At 44.8% G+C, this 16,761-nt stretch overlaps 10 non-coding genes across 10 annotated transcripts; 4 read left to right on the forward strand and 6 right to left on the reverse strand.

The window, feature by feature from the left end:
- Positions 1-574: 574 nt before the first annotated feature.
- On the reverse strand, positions 575-647 carry trnar-acg (transfer RNA arginine (anticodon ACG)). Its single transcript has one exon. It is a non-coding gene; the product is annotated as a tRNA-Arg (tRNA).
- A 5,056-nt stretch (positions 648-5,703) lies between these two features.
- trnak-cuu (transfer RNA lysine (anticodon CUU)) lies at positions 5,704-5,776 on the reverse strand. Its single transcript has one exon. It is a non-coding gene; the product is annotated as a tRNA-Lys (tRNA).
- A 770-nt stretch (positions 5,777-6,546) lies between these two features.
- On the reverse strand, positions 6,547-6,620 carry trnai-aau (transfer RNA isoleucine (anticodon AAU)). The gene has a single exon. It is a non-coding gene; the product is annotated as a tRNA-Ile (tRNA).
- A 1,890-nt stretch (positions 6,621-8,510) lies between these two features.
- On the forward strand, positions 8,511-8,600 carry trnap-ugg (transfer RNA proline (anticodon UGG)). The gene is given in 2 exon segments: positions 8,511-8,546; positions 8,565-8,600. It is a non-coding gene; the product is annotated as a tRNA-Pro (tRNA).
- A 526-nt stretch (positions 8,601-9,126) lies between these two features.
- Positions 9,127-9,200, reverse strand: trnai-aau (transfer RNA isoleucine (anticodon AAU)). The gene has a single exon. It is a non-coding gene; the product is annotated as a tRNA-Ile (tRNA).
- A 1,890-nt stretch (positions 9,201-11,090) lies between these two features.
- Positions 11,091-11,180, forward strand: trnap-ugg (transfer RNA proline (anticodon UGG)). The gene is given in 2 exon segments: positions 11,091-11,126; positions 11,145-11,180. It is a non-coding gene; the product is annotated as a tRNA-Pro (tRNA).
- A 526-nt stretch (positions 11,181-11,706) lies between these two features.
- trnai-aau (transfer RNA isoleucine (anticodon AAU)) lies at positions 11,707-11,780 on the reverse strand. Its single transcript has one exon. It is a non-coding gene; the product is annotated as a tRNA-Ile (tRNA).
- Positions 11,781-13,670: 1,890 nt separating this feature from the next.
- Positions 13,671-13,760, forward strand: trnap-ugg (transfer RNA proline (anticodon UGG)). Its single transcript is given in 2 exon segments — positions 13,671-13,706; positions 13,725-13,760. It is a non-coding gene; the product is annotated as a tRNA-Pro (tRNA).
- Positions 13,761-14,286: 526 nt separating this feature from the next.
- Positions 14,287-14,360, reverse strand: trnai-aau (transfer RNA isoleucine (anticodon AAU)). The gene has a single exon. It is a non-coding gene; the product is annotated as a tRNA-Ile (tRNA).
- Positions 14,361-16,250: 1,890 nt separating this feature from the next.
- On the forward strand, positions 16,251-16,340 carry trnap-ugg (transfer RNA proline (anticodon UGG)). Its single transcript is given in 2 exon segments — positions 16,251-16,286; positions 16,305-16,340. It is a non-coding gene; the product is annotated as a tRNA-Pro (tRNA).
- Positions 16,341-16,761: the final 421 nt, after the last annotated feature.

Here is a 16,761-nt window from a genome sequence, read left to right on the forward strand (position 1 = left end):
ACTCATATATACTCACCCACAGTTCATATATAAACATCACACTCATATCTACACTCCCACAGTTTATAAAAAAACAGCGTACTCCTCCTCCACACCCAATTTAAATGTATCCAAAGTCCTGTTTATGGTTCTCACCAATGTCTGAACACTGAAAGTTTAACTGTTTTCCAGATACTGTCCGTCCTACTTTGTATTTTCAGCATCGGATTTCCTGCAGACCGGCAAAGGGAGCGGAATAGCGGTCCTGTCGGTGAATGCTGCTTTCAACGAACGTCTCGGCGTCCAGGAGCTGGCGGGGATTGGAAAGCTCTTGTGTCACACGAAGTGTCTGAACGGCCCGGATACACCTGAAGGTCATCAGCGCGGTGCCTCCACGTCGTGCTGCAATGTTCGTGTGTCTGACATCAAACTAAAAGGCGGCTTGTTGGTAAACGTTGTGGTCACAGTTTCTTTTTGTAATTGAACCTAAATCTTTCAAGATGGAATGTTTTCTTTCCTGCTTCACCATAAACAATATCTTATTACGAAATTTGATTCTTCGTTCCCCAGTGTCAGAGATAAAATTGCATAAACCCGAGCCAGGTAGGAGTCGAACCTACAATCTTCTGATCCGTAGTCAGACGCGTTATCCATTGCGCCACTGGCCCAAGTCATGGGAGTTGATGTATTTTATTTCACTTTTCATTCAGAATCAACCGACAGGTTGACAGATATAAACAGCGAAATGTGCAAGCGCAATCGAAATGAACCAAACGGCCTCAAAATCCAACACACAGTGGCGAGTATCTGACAGGTGTCAGTGAGAGGAGATGGTGAATTTGCAGCTTGATTTGGCTCCGTGGCTTCGCTGCTCAAAGTGCGTGTTTCGTCGGGTCCTTTATTGTCTTAAGCCTCCGATGTGATATTTACCCAATTTGTGAGTTCAACAACAAAATGATCTTTAACAAAATAATATTTGTATTAGTTTCGGAGTCAACAAGGAAAGGATTCCAGAACTGCAGTGCGGAAGTGCTCCTTCATTGAACAGATGGAGCTCTCATACAATGTGTCCGAAAGACGTTTCGAGGATACTGTTCCAGAGGGCTGATTTTACAAACTACTTTAGTTACAACCAGCAACCCATCTCCATTAAATTTGCGAAGCGAAACTCGTTTCAGAGCAGTTTCGCTGTTCAGCTTTTGTAAAATTAGCAGAAACTCATTTTGAACACATCATAATATTAATGAGAATATCAGGCACATGACAATTGGGATGGAACCGTCTCTTACAATAAGTACAAAGTATAATCGATTACAAAGTGAAAAAGCCAATCCAGTCTCTCAGTCTCTCTGTCACTTTCTCGGTGAGTGAACGTAAACCAACAGAAGAAGCTAAAACAAAGAACTGAGCAGTTTTGTTTGTTTCCTTTTCCTTCGGGCGAGTACAGTTGAAGAGAATGATTTCTGTTTCCTGCTGGACAAATAACTGGAAAGAGCAGTGTATCAGGTTCCCATCGCACGCATATATAAACACCCACAGTTCATATATAAACATTGCATTCATATAAACTCACCCACAGCTCATATATAAATATCGCATTCATTAATACTCACCCACAGCTTATATATAAAAATCGCATTTATTTTATTCGTGCATGGGATGTGGGCGTCGCTGGCGAGGCCAGCATTTATTACCCATCCCTAATTGCCCTTGAGAAGGTGGTGGTGAGCCGCCTTCTAGAACTGCTGCAGTCCGTGCGGTGAAGCTTCTCCCACAGTGCTGTTAGGAAGGGAGTTCCAGGATTTTGACCCAGCGACGATGAAGGAACGGCGATATATTTCCAAGTCGGGATGGTCTGTGACTTGGCGGGGTATGTGCAGGTGGTGTTGTTCCCATGTGCATGCTGCCCTTGTCCTTCTAGCTGGTAGAGGTCGCGGGTTTGGGAGGTGCTGTCGAAGAAGCCTTGGCGAGTTGCTGCACTGCATCCTGTGGATGGTGAACACTGCAGCCACTGTGCGCCGGTGGTGAAGGGAGTGAATGTTTAGGGTGGTGGATAGGGTGCCAATCAAGCGGGCTGCTTTGTCCTGGATGGTGTCGAGCTTCTGATGTGTTGTTGGAGCTGCACTCATCCAGGCGAGTGGAGATTATTCCATCACACTCCTGACTTGTGACTTGTAGATGGTAGAAAGACTTTGGGGGGTCAGGAGGTGAGTCACTCGCCGCAGAATATCTAGCCTCTGACCTGCTCTTGCAGCCACAGTATTTATATGGATGGTCCAGTTAAGTTTCTGGTCAATGGGGAGCCCCAGGATGTTGATGGTGGGGGATTCGGCGATGGTAATGCCGTTGAATGTCAAGGGGAGGTGGTGAGACTGTCTCTTGTAGGAGATGGTCATTGCCTGGCTCTTGTCTGGCGCCAATGTTACTTGCCACTGATGAGCCCAAGCCTGGGTGTTGTCCAGGTCTTGCTGCATGCCGGCTCGGACTGCTTCGTGATTTGAGGGGTTACGAATGGAACTGAACACTTTGCAATCATCAGCGAACATCCCCATTTCTGACCTTATGATGGAGGGAAGGTCATTGATGAAGCAGCTGAAGATGGTTGCGCCTAGGACACTGCCCTGAGGAACTCCTGCAGCAATATCCTGGGGCTGAAATGTTTGACCTCCAACAACCACTACAATCTTCCTTTTTGCTAAGTATGACTCCAGCCACTGGACAGTTTTCCCCCTGATTCCCATTGACTTCAATTTTACTGGAGCTCCTTGGTGCCACACTCGGTCAAATGCTGCCTTGAAATGAAGGGCAGTCACTCTCACCTCACCTCTGGAATGCAGCTCTTTTGTCCATGTTTGGACCAAGGCTGTAATGAGGTCTGGAGCCGAGTGATCCTGGCGGAACCCAAACAGAGCATCGGTGAGCAGGTTATTGGTGAGTAAGTGCCGCTTGATAGCACTGTCGACGACACCTTCCATCACTTTGCTGATGATTGATAGTAGACTGATGGGGCGGTAATTGGCCGGATTGGATTTGTCCTGCTTTTTGTGGACAGCACATACCTGGGCAATTTTCCTCGTTGTCGGGTAGATGCCAGTGTTGTAGCTGTACTGGAACAGTTTGGCTAGAGGCGCAGCTCGTTCTGGAGCACAAGTCTTCAACACTACAGCCGGGATGTTGTCGGGGCCCATAGCCTTTGCTGTATCCAGTGCACTCAGCCGTTTCTTGATATCACTGGGAGTGATTCGAATTGGCTGAAGACTGGCTTCTGTGATGGTGGAGATATCGGGAGGAGGCTGAGATGGATCATCCACTCGGCACTTCTTCCTGAAGATGTTTGCAAACGCTTCAGCCTTGTCTTTTGCACTCACGTGCTGGATTCTGCCATCATTGAGGATGGGGATGTTTACACAGCCTCCTCCTCCCGTTAGTTGTTTAATTGTCCACCACCATTCACGACTGGATGTGGCAGGACTGCAGAGCTTTGATGTGATCCGTTGGTTGTGGATTCGCTTAGCTCTGTCTATGGCATGTTGCTTCCGCTGTTTAACATGCATGTAGTCCTGAATTGTAACTTCACTAGGTTGGAACCTAATTTTTAGGTACGCCTGGTGCTGTTCCTGGCATGCTCTTATGCACTCCACATTGAACCAGGGTTGATCCCCTGGCTTGTTTATTAATGGTAGAGTGAGGAATATGCCGGGCCAAGATATTACAGATTATGCTGGAATACATTTCTGCTACTGTTGATGGCCCACAGCACCTCATGGATGCCCAGTTTTGAGCTGCTAGACCTGTTCTGAATCTATCCCATTTTGCACGCTGATAGTGCCACACAACACGTTGGATGGGAAGACGGGACTTCGTCTCCACGAGGACGGTGCGGTGGTCACTCCTACCAATATTGTCATGGACAGATGCATTTGCGACAGATAGATTGTTGACGACGAGGTCAAGTAACTTTTTCCCTCGTGTTGGTTCTCTCACCATCTGCCGCAGTTCCAGTCTGGCAGCTATGTCCTTCGGGACTCGGCCAGCTCAGTCAGCAGTGATACGACCGAGCCACTCTTGGTGATGGACATTGAAGTCCTCCATCTAGAGTACATCCTGTGCCCTTGCTACCCTCAGTGCTTCCCCCAAGTGGTGTTCAACATGGAGGAGGATTGATACATCAGCTGAGGGAGGGCGGTTGGTGGTAATCTGCAGGAGCTTTTCTTGCACTTGTTTGACCTGATGCCATGAGATTTCTTGGGGTCCAGAGTCAATGTTGAGGACTCCCAGGGCAACTCCCTCCTGACTGTATATCACTGCACCGCCACCTCTGGTCGGTCTGTCCTGCCGGTGGGACAGGACATGCACAGGGATGGTGATGGAAGAATCTTGGACGTTGGCTGAAAGGTATGATTCTGTAAGTATGGCTATGTCAGGCTGTTGCTTGACTAGTCTGTGGGATAGCTCTCCTAATTTTGGCACAAGTCCCCAGATGTTAGTGAGGAGGACTTTGCAGGGTCGACTGGGCTAGGTTTGCCTTTGTCGTGTCCGGTGCCTAGTGGTCCGATGCCGGGTGGTCCGTCCGGTTTTATTCTTATTATGACTTTTATTAGCGAGATTTTACAACTGAGTGGCTTGCTAGGCCTTTTCAGAGGGCAATTAAGAATCAACCACATTGCTGTGGCTCATTTATACTCACTCACAGTTCACATATAAACATCGCATTCATATATACTCACCCACAGTTCATATATAAACATCGCACTCATATTTTACACCCACAGTTCACATATAAACATCGCTCTCATATATAAACTCATTCGGTTTATAAAGCAACAGCGCGCTCATACACCCACACCCAGTTTATAGTAGCAGATCGGTACCGATCGCCGATAGAGCTCTCAGATTCCGAGAGTCCGAAGTAGCAGCGACCGAACAAATTCTGGATCTCATCCTTAACACAGACCGGTCGATCCACCTGTAAAATTACATCGCACTTGGATATCAGGGAGGGTAATGGTTTCTGAGAATGTATCAGGGAGCCTAATGGCTTCTTAGTGGCGATCCATCGGGGCAAGGGGATCTCAGAGAGGGGAAGGGACTGTCAGAGGGTATCAGAGAGTGCAAGGGGATCTCAGAGCGGGGAAGGGATAGTCAGATGTCATCAGAAAGTGTCAGGGGGCTCAGAGAAGGGAAGGGACTGTCAGAGGGCATCGGAGAGTACATTAAGAACTGAGAGAGGGGAAGGGCTGCCGAGTCTGAGAGAGTGTAAGGGGGCTCAGGGCAGATCTGTGTAAGGGGCACTCAGTGGGTATGAGAGAAGGTAAAGAACGCTGACAAGGTTCAAAGATGATCATGGACTCTCTGAGGTCAGAGACAGAGTGTATCAGAGAAGTTAAGGAGCTCAGCGAGAATCAAAGAGGGTAAGGGCGGCTCAGGAGGTATCAGAGAGGCGAATGGATCCAGAGATATCATCTTCTAAATATTACAATTTCGAACATTCAACATTTTTGATAACAGCAATAAATGAAGCCGATTGAACCGATAATCTGCCGTGTCCCATCTGGAGGGAATGAGAAGGTCGAATCTGGAGGGACTGGATATTTGGCAACGCTCAAGGTTTCATTTCACACAGCTCAGTGTTGTGTCTGTTTTTTAACTGGATTTCATGAACTCGAGAAAAGAGGTTGCAATTTTATAAATTTTATTACCCATTGTGAAAAATAGAACACAAATCGCCCAACGTGGGGCTCGAACCCACGACCCTGAGATTAAGAGTCTCATGCTCTACCGACTGAGCGAGCCGGGCTGGTTGCTAAAATTTTTCCCATTCTATTATTGTAGAGAGACAGCTGTTGGCTTTGCTGCATGGGTTCAGTTCGTTCTGCAATCTCAGGGTTTCTCCTTCTGTGCACCTGATTTTCATTCTGGAGTCAGTCTGATGCCTTTTGCACGTCATTCAGCACCACGCTGAGCTGAAAAGGAACATCGGAACAGGAGAGGGCCATTCAGCCCCTCTTCCTGCTGTGCCATTCAATTCGATCATGATGTGATCTGCAACTCAACTCTCCTTCCCCGCCTTGGACACAAATCCCTTGGAACCCAAACCGAGAAATGATCGACCAATATCAGTCTTGAAAATTTGAATTGAGCCACAATCCACATCCTTTTGGCCGAGAGAGTTCCAGCTTTCGGCCGTATTTTGTTTGCTAAATTAATTCCTGATTTCTTGCCTGATTGGTCTGTCTCCAATTTCAAGATTAAAACCCCTCATTATGGATTCCGCCAACATAGAGAGAGATGACACAAAGACAGACAGAATTATAAGCAGTGCAGATGGAAGAATGAGATCACAGAGAGATATTACTAGATTAAGTGAATGGGCAAAACTGCGGCAAATGGATTTCAACGTAAGCAAGTTTGAGGCCGTCCACTTTGGACCTCAAAAAGATAGATCAGAAAACATATTAATGGATGTTACTCCAAAAAATTTACCTCATGACATTTTGTGTGGATTCGCTTGTTTCTCAAGTCTGCCAAACTTTTAAAAGTTACCAAAATATTGCAATAGTAACCTTATGGCCCGTACGGGTGTCGAACCCGCGACCTTGGCGTTATTAGCACCACGCTCTAACCAACTGAGCTAACCGGTCATGTATACAGCTTAGCATTATGGGCTTACCCGCGTGCTGGGTAGTTTGTGTTTATTTTTACACCAGCTGACAGGGTTTTACAACGAATATTGAATAAACCACATCCCTTAAACATTGTTACTTGTTTCTGGATATACTGTCGAGGATGTAGATCAAAATTAACAAACAAAGAGCACTTTAATGTAACAAATTAAATTCCGATCAATATTATTTTACTAACAATCAACAGCCCATCCATGAAACACTGCCCCGCTATCAAACCTGTGGGAAGGACCCTGAGCGACTGTGAAAATGATATCACCGCAACGTGATTCGATCACGCTGCGTTTTGACGTTGAGTCAGATGTCTGTCTGTCTATCTGTCTGTCCGTTTATCCGTCTGATTGGGTCTCGGCCTTATTCTCAGGCCAGGCTTTTTGTTTGCTGGCTGCAGGCCTCGCTCCCCGACTGACTGAACAACGACCGGGCCGTGTGTCAGAATCAAAGACTGTGACTGACTGTCTGCCCATTTATGGCCACATTTCTGAGTTCCTGCCATCGCTCTGTGTCGCAGGCCTGTCTCTGTCCCTTCGGATCACAACACACCCACAAGCTTCACGACTGAATGCAGGTTTGGTCAGTCTGTCCTCGCAGGTCCTTCGGAAGCTAATGATTTTGAACTGAATTATTTTTCCTGAGTGACTTGTGAAGTTTGGTTCAGTGATATGTTTGCGAAAGAGAACGGAGGAAATAGTTAGTGTGCAACTCGACATTTCTCTACATCGGAATAGAAAACGTGATTGGATGGATAGAAGAGGTCTGAAAGGATGGCCGATCGGCTGTGGGTGGCACCGAATTCTGCAGTGGCTGCAGTGGTTCATTACCGGTAATGAAAATGAGGTAATAAACTACCACAAGCTGCCGGTGAAAATCATTCAATTTCCCAAACTTGACCCACCGAATCAAATGAAGCTGCTGGGAAAGCTACAAGACAACGCCGGTCTATCGGGCATCGTTTGAAGCAACTGGCAGTTTAAAGTAGCATCGACAGCCATGTAAGTACTGCCATGTGCCGCTGCGATCGCCGAGTGGTTGAAGCGTTAAATTCAAGATCAAATGGAGTTTTCCTTCGCAGGTTTGATTTCTGCTCGCTGAATTATTGTTTAAAGATCCGTTCAATGCTCAAATGAATGAACTGGATCTAACTCACTTCATTTATCTCTCTCAGAGCATGAGAGATACTCGAGCGTGGCCGGCGCTTTTAATTGGGTGCCCAATGTACTCTTGCAAAATTCAAATACACAAGAAAGAATCTTGCCCAATCTGCAACTAAAATTCTGCTACTTTGCAGAACCACCCATTTATAAGCGACTTTATTTACATGAATCTCTCTATCTCTCCTTGTCTCTTGTCTCTATGTTGTCCCCTGATGGACTTCTCAGGCTTCCTGGAACGGTAAAGGCTGATCTAACCTGCAACACCAGCAGGGAAAGGTGAAGGAAAAAAAGACTGAGACGGTCGGAAAAGTAAAGGTGCAACCCAGCTGATAAATTCGTAGCTAATGTCTCCACATTTTTGTCTCTTCGCCCTCACAGTGAAAGAAAACAGCAATCTGAGTAAAATATACTTATGATAGCTTGTACACTCTGACGATGCCGAGACAGATGCCAATGTAGCTTCAGATGAACTAATTCTGAAAAGTATTATTTGAAAAAACAAGTCGTACAATGTAAACGAATTTAGTAAAGAGAGGCTAATATTGGTGACTGGAAATAGGTCGTGTACAACTTGATATTGCTGTATTTTGGAATGGAAAACGAGATTGGGTGGACAGAAGCGGTTGGAAAGGATAGCCGATCGGCTGAAGACTATGGTGAAATTTTAGACCGGCTGCAGGGCTTTCTAGCAAGCGGCTCGTTGGTCTAGGGGTATGATTCTCGCTTTGGGCGTTTTTCTAATGGAATATGCGAGAGGTCCCGGGTTCAAATCCCGGACGAGCCCTGTTATCTCACTGCTTTTTAGTGAAAAGTCACCAATTGGATTCTGACATCTTTGCAGTTGTTCGAATTGAATTATATTTGAGCTCCAGAGGACAAAGTGCAGAAGTTTCCAAGGCGCAACACACACGGAGTAAATAAAATGTCTCAAGATGATGTGGAGATTGAAGCTGAATGTGAATTTACCCCAATTTAGGCGGTCTCATTGATATTAGATGACGGGATCGAGAACCACATATCCAAGTTTGCCGATGACACAAAGATAGACAGAATTATAAGCAGTGTGGATGGAAGAATGAGATTACAGAGAGATATTACTAGATTAAGTGAATGGGCAAAACTGCGGTAAATGGATTTCAACGTAAGCAAGTTTGAGGCCGTCCACTTTGGACCTCAAAAAGATAGATCAGAAAACATATTAATGGATGTTACTCCAAAAAATTAACCTCATGACATTTTGTGTGCATTCGCTTGTTTCTCAAGTCTGCCAAACTTTTAAAAGTTACCAAAATATTGCAATTGGAACCTTATGGCCCGTACGGGGATCGAACCCGCGACCTTGGCGTTATTAGCACCACGCTCTAACCAACTGAGCTAACCGGCCATGTATACATCTTAGCTTTATGGGCTTACCCGCGTGTTGGGTAGTTTGTGTTTATTTTTACACCAGCTGACAGGGTTTTACAACGAATATTGAATAAACCACATCCCTTAAACATTGTTACTTGTTTCTGTATATACTGTCGAGGAAGTAGATCAAAATTAACAAACAAAGAGCACTTTAATGTAACAAATTAAATTCCGATCAATATTATTTTACTAACAATCAACAGCCCATCCATAAAACACTGCCCCGCAAGAAAACCTGTGGGCAGGACCCTGAGCTGCTGTGAAAATGATATCACCGCAACGTGATTCGATCACGCTGCGTTTTGACGTTGAGTCAGATGTCTGTCTGTCTATCTGTCTGTCTGTTTATCCGTCTGATTGGGTCTCGGCCTTATTCTCAGGCCAGGCTTTTTGTTTGCTGGCTGCAGGCCTCGCTCCCCGACTGACTGAAGAACTGCCGGGCCGTGTGTCAGAATCAATGACTGTGACTGACTGTCTGCCCATTTATGGCCACATTTCTGAGTTCCTGCCTTCGCTCTGTGTCGCAGGCCTGTCTCTGTCCCTTGGGATCACAACACACCCACAAGCTTCACGACTGAACGCAGGTTTGGACAGTCTGTACTCGCATGTCCTTCGGAAGCTAATGATTTTGAACTGAATTATTTTTCCTGAGTGACTTGTGAAGTTTGGTTCAGTGATATGTTTGCGAAAGAGAACGGAGGAAATAGTTAGTGTGCAACTCGACATTTCTCTTCATCGGAATAGAAAACGTGATTGGATGGATAGAAGAGGTCTGAAAGGATGGCCGATCGGCTGTGGGTGGCACCGAATTCTGCAGTGGCTGCAGTGGTTCATTACCGGTAATGAAAATGAGGTAATATACTACCACAAGCTGCCGGTGAAAATCATTCAATTTCCCAAACTTGACCCACCGAATCAAATGAAGCTCCTGGGAAAGCTACAAGACAACGCCGGTCTATCGGGCATCGTTTGAAGCAACTGGCAGTTTAAAGTAGCATCTACAGCCATGTAAGTACTGCCATGTGCCGCTGCGATCGCCGAGTGGTTGAAGCGTTAAATTCAAGATCATATGGAGTTTTCCTTCGCAGGTTTGATTTCTGCTCGCTGAATTATTGTTTAAAGATCCGTTCAATGCTCAAATGAATGAACTGGATCTAACTCACTTCATTTATCTCTCTCAGAGCATGAGAGATACTCGAGCGTGGCCGGCGCTTTTAATTGGGTGCCCAATGTACTCTTGCAAAATTCAAATACACAAGAAAGAATCTTGCCCAATCTGCAACTAAAATTCTGCTACTTTGCAGAACCACCCATTTATAAGCGACTTTATTTACATGAATCTCTCTATCTCTCCTTGTCTCTTGTCTCTATGTTTTCCCCTGATGGACTTCTCAGGCTTCCTGGAACGGTAGAGGCTGATCGAACCTGCAACACCAGCAGGGAAAGGTAAAGGAAAAAAAGACTGAGACGGTCGGAAAAGTAAAGGTGCAACCCAGCTGATAAATTCGTAGCTAATGTCTCCACATTTTTGTCTCTTCGCCCTCACAGTGAAAGAAAACAGCAATCTGAGTAAAATATACTTATGATAGCTTGTATACTCTGACGATGCCGAGACAGATGCCAATGTAGCTTCAGATGAACTAATTCTGAAAAGTATTATTTGAAAAAACAAGTCGTACATTGTAAACGAATTTAGTAAAGAGAGGCTAATATTGGTGACTGGAAATAGGTCGTGTACAACTTGATATTGCTGTATTTTGGAATAGAAAACGAGAATGGGTGGACAGAAGCGGTTGGAAAGGATAGCCGATCGGCTGAAGACTATGGTGAAATTTTAGACCGGCTGCAGGGCTTTCTAGCAAGCGGCTCGTTGGTCTAGGGGTATGATTCTCGCTTTGGGCGTTTTTCTAATGGAATATGCGAGAGGTCCCGGGTTCAAATCCCGGACGAGCCCTGCTATCTCACTGCTTTTTAGTGAAAAGTCACCAATTGGATTCTGACATCTTTGCAGTTGTTCGAATTGAATTATATTTGAGCTCCAGAGGACAAAGTGCAGAAGTTTCCAAGGCGCAACACACACGGAGTAAATAAAATGTCTCAAGATGATGTGGAGATTGAAGCTGAATGTGAATTTCCCTCAATTTCGGCGGTCTCATTGATATTAGATGACGGGATCGAGAACCACATATCCAAGTTTGCCGATGACACAAAGATAGACAGAATTATAAGCAGTGTGGATGGAAGAATGAGATCACAGACAGATATCACTAGCTTAAGTGAATGGGCAAAACTGCGGTAAATGGATTTCAACGTAAGCAAGTTTGAGGCCGTCCACTTTGGACCTCAAAAAGATAGATCAGAAAACATATTAATGGATGTTACTCCAAAAAATTGACCTCATGACATTTTGTGTGGATTCGCTTGTTTCTCAAGTCTGCCAAACTTTTAAAAGTTACCAAAATATTGCAATAGGAACCTTATGGCCCGTACGGGCATCGAACCCGCGACCTTGGCGTTATTAGCACCACGCTCTAACCAACTGAGCTAACCGGCCATGTAGACATCTTAGCTTTATGGGCTTACCCGCGTGTTGGGTAGTTTGTGTTTATTTTTACACCAGCTGACAGGGTTTTACAACGAATATTGAATAAACCACATCCCTTAAACATTGTTACTTGTTTCTGTATATACTGTCGAGGATGTAGATCAAAATTAACAAACAAAGAGCACTTTAATGTAACAAATTAAATTCCGATCAATATTATTTTACTAACAATCAACAGCCCATCCATAAAACACTGCCCCGCAAGAAAACCTGTGGGCAGGACCCTGAGCTGCTGTGAAAATGATATCACCGCAACGTGATTCGATCACGCTGCGTTTTGACGTTGAGTCAGATGTCTGTCTGTCTATCTGTCTGTCTGTTTATCCGTCTGATTGGGTCTCGGCCTTATTCTCAGGCCAGGCTTTTTGTTTGCTGGCTGCAGGCCTCGCTCCCCGACTGACTGAAGAACTGCCGGGCCGTGTGTCAGAATCAATGACTGTGACTGACTGTCTGCCCATTTATGGCCACATTTCTGAGTTCCTGCCTTCGCTCTGTGTCGCAGGCCTGTCTCTGTCCCTTAGGATCACAACACACCCACAAGCTTCACGACTGAACGCAGGTTTGGTCATTTTGTCCTCGCAGGTCCTTCGGAAGCTAATGATTTTGAACTGAATTATTTTTCCTGAGTGTCTTGTGAAGTTTTGTTCAGTGATATGTTTGCGAAAGAGAACGGAGGAAACAGTTAGTGTGCAATTCGCCATTTCTCTTCATCGGAATAGAAAACGTGATTGGATGGATAGAAGAGGTCTGAAAGGATGGCCGATCGGCTGTGGGTGGCACCGAATTCTGCAGTGGCTGCAGTGGTTCATTACCGGTAATGAAAATGAGGTAATATACCAACACAAGCTGCCGGTGAAAATCATTCAATTTCCCAAACTTGACCCACCGAATCAAATGAAGCTGCTGGGAAAGCTACAAGACAACGCCGGTCTATCGGGCATCGTTTGAAGCAACTGGCAGTTTAAAGTAGCATCTACAGCCATGTAAGTACTGCCATGTGCCGCTGCGATCGCCGAGTGGTTGAAGCGTTAAATTCAAGATCATATGGAGTTTTCCTTCGCAGGTTTGATTTCTGCTCGCTGAATTATTGTTTAAAGATCCGTTCAATGCTCAAATGAATGAACTGGATCTAACTCACTTCATTTATCTCTCTCAGAGCATGAGAGATACTCGAGCGTGGCCGGCGCTTTTAATTGGGTGCCCAATGTACTCTTGCAAAATTCAAATACACAAGAAAGAATCTTGCCCAATCTGCAACTAAAATTCTGCTACTTTGCAGAACCACCCATTTATAAGCGACTTTATTTACATGAATCTCTCTATCTCTCCTTGTCTCTTGTCTCTATGTTGTCCCCTGATGGACTTCTCAGGCTTCCTGGAACGGTAAAGGCTGATCTAACCTGCAACACCAGCAGGGAAAGGTAAAGGAAAAAAAGACTGAGACGGTCGGAAAAGTAAAGGTGCAACCCAGCTGATAAATTCGTAGCTAATGTCTCCACATTTTTGTCTCTTCGCCCTCACAGTGAAAGAAAACAGCAATCTGAGTAAAATATACTTATGATAGCTTGTACACTCTGACGATGCCGAGACAGATGCCAATGTAGCTTCAGATGAACTAATTCTGAAAAGTATTATTTGAAAAAACAAGTCGTACAATGTAAACGAATTTAGTAAAGAGAGGCTAATATTGGTGACTGGAAATAGGTCGTGTACAACTTGATACTGCTGTATTTTGGAATAGAAATCGAGATTGGGTGGACAGAAGCGGTTGGAAAGGATAGCCGATCGGCTGAAGACTATGATGAAATTTTAGACCGGCTGCAGGGCTTTCCAGCAAGCGGCTCGTTGGTCTAGGGGTATGATTCTCGCTTTGGGCGTTTTTCTAATGGAATATGCGAGAGGTCCCGGGTTCAAATCCCGGACGAGCCCTGTTATCTCACTGCTTTTTAGTGAAAAGTCACCAATTGGATTCTGACATCTTTGCAGTTGTTCGAATTGAATTATATTTGAGCTCCAGAGGACAAAGTGCAGAAGTTTCCAAGGCGCAACACACACGGAGTAAATAAAATGTCTCAAGATGATGTGGAGATTGACGCTGAATGTGAATTTACCCCAATTTAGGCGGTCTCATTGATATTAGATGACGGGATCGAGAACCACATATCCAAGTTTGCCGATGACACAAAGATAGACAGAATTATAAGCAGTGTGGATGGAAGAATGAGATTACAGAGAGATATTACTAGATTAAGTGAATGGGCAAAACTGCGGTAAATGGATTTCAACGTAAGCAAGTTTGAGGCCGTCCACTTTGGACCTCAAAAAGATAGATCAGAAAACATATTAATGGATGTTACTCCAAAAAATTGACCTCATGACATTTTGTGTGGATTCGCTTGTTTCTCAAGTCTGCCAAACTTTTAAAAGTTACCAAAATATTGCAATTGGAACCTTATGGCCCGTACGGGGATCGAACCCGCGACCTTGGCGTTATTAGCACCACGCTCTAACCAACTGAGCCAACCGGCCATGTAGACATCTTAGCTTTATGGGCTTACCCGCGTGTTGGGTAGTTTGTGTTTATTTTTACACCAGCTGACAGGGTTTGACAACGAATATTGAATAAACCACATCCCTTAAACATTGTTACTTGTTTCTGTATATACTGTCGAGGAAGTAGATCAAAATTAACAAACAAAGAGCACTTTAATGTAACAAATTAAATTCCGATCAATATTATTTTACTAACAATCAACAGCCCATCCATAAAACACTGCCCCGCAAGAAAACCTGTGGGCAGGACCCTGAGCTGCTGTGAAAATGATATCACCGCAACGTGATTCGATCACGCTGCGTTTTGACGTTGAGTCAGATGTCTGTCTGTCTATCTGTCTGTCTGTTTATCCGTCTGATTGGGTCTCGGCCTTATTCTCAGGCCAGGCTTTTTGTTTGCTGGCTGCAGGCCTCGCTCCCCGACTGACTGAAGAACTGCCGGGCCGTGTGTCAGAATCAATGACTGTGACTGACTGTCTGCCCATTTATGGCCACATTTCTGAGTTCCTGCCTTCGCTCTGTGTCGCAGGCCTGTCCCTGTCCCTTGGGATCACAACACACCCACAAGCTTCACGACTGAACGCAGGTTTGGACAGTCTGTCCTCGCAGGTCCTTCGGAAGCTAATGATTTTGAACTGAATTATTTTTCCTGAGTGACTTGTGAAGTTTGGTTCAGTGATATGTTTGCAAAAGAGAACGGAGGAAATAGTTAGTGTGCAACTCGACATTTCTCTTCATCGGAATAGAAAACGTGATTGGATGGATAGAAGAGGTCTGAAAGGATGGCCGATCGGCTGTGGGTGGCACCGAATTCTGCAGTGGCTGCAGTGGTTCATTACCGGTAATGAAAATGAGGTAATATACTACCACAAGCTGCCGGTGAAAATCATTCAATTTACCAAACTTGACCCACCGAATCAAATGAAGCTGCTGGGAAAGCTACAAGACAACGCCGGTCTATCGGGCATCGTTTGAAGCAACTGGCAGTTTAAAGTAGCATCTACAGCCATGTAAGTACTGCCATGTGCCGCTGCGATCGCCGAGTGGTTGAAGCGTTAAATTCAAGATCATATGGAGTTTTCCTTCGCAGGTTTGATTTCTGCTCGCTGAATTATTGTTTAAAGATCCGTTCAATGCTCAAATGAATGAACTGGATCTAACTCACTTCATTTATCTCTCTCAGAGCATGAGAGATACTCGAGCGTGGCCGGCGCTTTTAATTGGGTGCCCAATGTACTCTTGCAAAATTCAAATACACAAGAAAGAATCTTGCCCAATCTGCAACTAAAATTCTGCTACTTTGCAGAACCACCCATTTATAAGCGACTTTATTTACATGAATCTCTCTATCTCTCCTTGTCTCTTGTCTCTATGTTGTCCCCTGATGGACTTCTCAGGCTTCCTGGAACGGTAAAGGCTGATCTAACCTGCAACACCAGCAGGGAAAGGTAAAGGAAAAAAAGACTGAGACGGTCGGAAAAGTAAAGGTGCAACCCAGCTGATAAATTCGGAGCTAATGTCTCCACATTTTTGTCTCTTCGCCCTCACAGTGAAAGAAAACAGCAATCTGAGTAAAATATACTTATGATAGCTTGTACACTCTGACGATGCCGAGACAGATGCCAATGTAGCTTCAGATGAACTAATTCTGAAAAGTATTATTTGAAAAAACAAGTCGTACAATGTAAACGAATTTAGTAAAGAGAGGCTAATATTGGTGACTGGAAATAGGTCGTGTACAACTTGATACTGCTGTATTTTGGAATAGAAATCGAGATTGGGTGGACAGAAGCGGTTGGAAAGGATAGCCGATCGGCTGAAGACTATGATGAAATTTTAGACCGGCTGCAGGGCTTTCCAGCAAGCGGCTCGTTGGTCTAGGGGTATGATTCTCGCTTTGGGCGTTTTTCTAATGGAATATGCGAGAGGTCCCGGGTTCAAATCCCGGACGAGCCCTGTTATCTCACTGCTTTTTAGTGAAAAGTCACCAATTGGATTCTGACATCTTTGCAGTTGTTCGAATTGAATTGTATTTGAGCTCCAGAGGACAAAGTGCAGAAGTTTCCAAGGCGCAACACACACGGAGTAAATAAAATGTCTCAAGATGATGTGGAGATTGAAGCTGAATGTGAATTTACCCCAATTTAGGCGGTCTCATTGATATTAGATGACGGGATCGAGAACCACATATCCAAGTTTGCCGATGACACAAAGATAGACAGAATTATAAGCAGTGTGGATGGAAGAATGAGATTACAGAGAGATATCACTAGATTAAGTGAATGGGCAAAACTGCGGTAAATGGATTTCAACGTAAGCAAGTTTGAGGCCGTCCACTTTGGACCTCAAAAAGATAGATCAGAAAACATATTAATGG

Source organism: Heptranchias perlo, chromosome 20 (genome assembly GCF_035084215.1).
Source record: "Heptranchias perlo isolate sHepPer1 chromosome 20, sHepPer1.hap1, whole genome shotgun sequence".
NCBI classification, from domain to species: domain Eukaryota; kingdom Metazoa; phylum Chordata; class Chondrichthyes; order Hexanchiformes; family Hexanchidae; genus Heptranchias; species Heptranchias perlo.